Here is a 666-nt window from a genome sequence, read left to right as displayed (position 1 = left end):
CCCTCCCTCCCTCCTTTTATTCCTCCCCCCCTGCCCCCCACCCCTTCCTCCTTGTCTGCCCCCTGTGTAATTTAGCCAAAGTAACAAACACAAGATGATCATGAGCCCGTGGAGGACGGAATCGGAGGTTTTCTGTGCACCCCATGTCTTGATGTTGGCGCGAAGGTTGGGCGGAGAGGCTGGCATGGGCCGTGGCCTGGCAACCTCCCGGTCCTCACGAGGCCCACGCGGAGCCTTCCTAGAATTTTCCTTGGAACAGTCTCTCCGCATCAGAGGACGACGGGGTGGTGGCGAAACCCCTCCCTTATCCTTGCCCCCACGTCCTCTGGCCTGGCGTGCGAGACTCCAGAGAGTGTCCGGGACTCTTGTGGACCGCGCACTCGACTACCTGGCGCTGCCAGACAAGGGGTTGGAGTGCACGAATGCCAGCCGTTTCTAAACGAAGGAGCCTTTCCTCTGAATCCAATTTAAGCCGGTAAAAACTGGCGATTTCTTTACTTTGAATTTATGTACGTGTCGTTATCAACCGGTGCCACATGCCCACTCCCAAGGGGAGGACTTTCCTGACTCCTGTTCGTTTCCCGCCTTCTCTATGTTCCTTCAGCTGATCCTTCCCTACCGCACCTCCTCCTTCCCCCTCCCGGACTCCCACGCTCCCATGGCCCC

Source organism: Nannochloropsis gaditana (assembly GCF_000240725.1).
Source record: "Nannochloropsis gaditana CCMP526 unplaced genomic scaffold scaffold215, whole genome shotgun sequence".
Classification (NCBI taxonomy): domain Eukaryota; class Eustigmatophyceae; order Eustigmatales; family Monodopsidaceae; genus Microchloropsis; species Microchloropsis gaditana.
The sequence above is the reverse complement of the archived record's forward strand: the minus strand, read 5'-3'. Positions refer to the sequence as shown.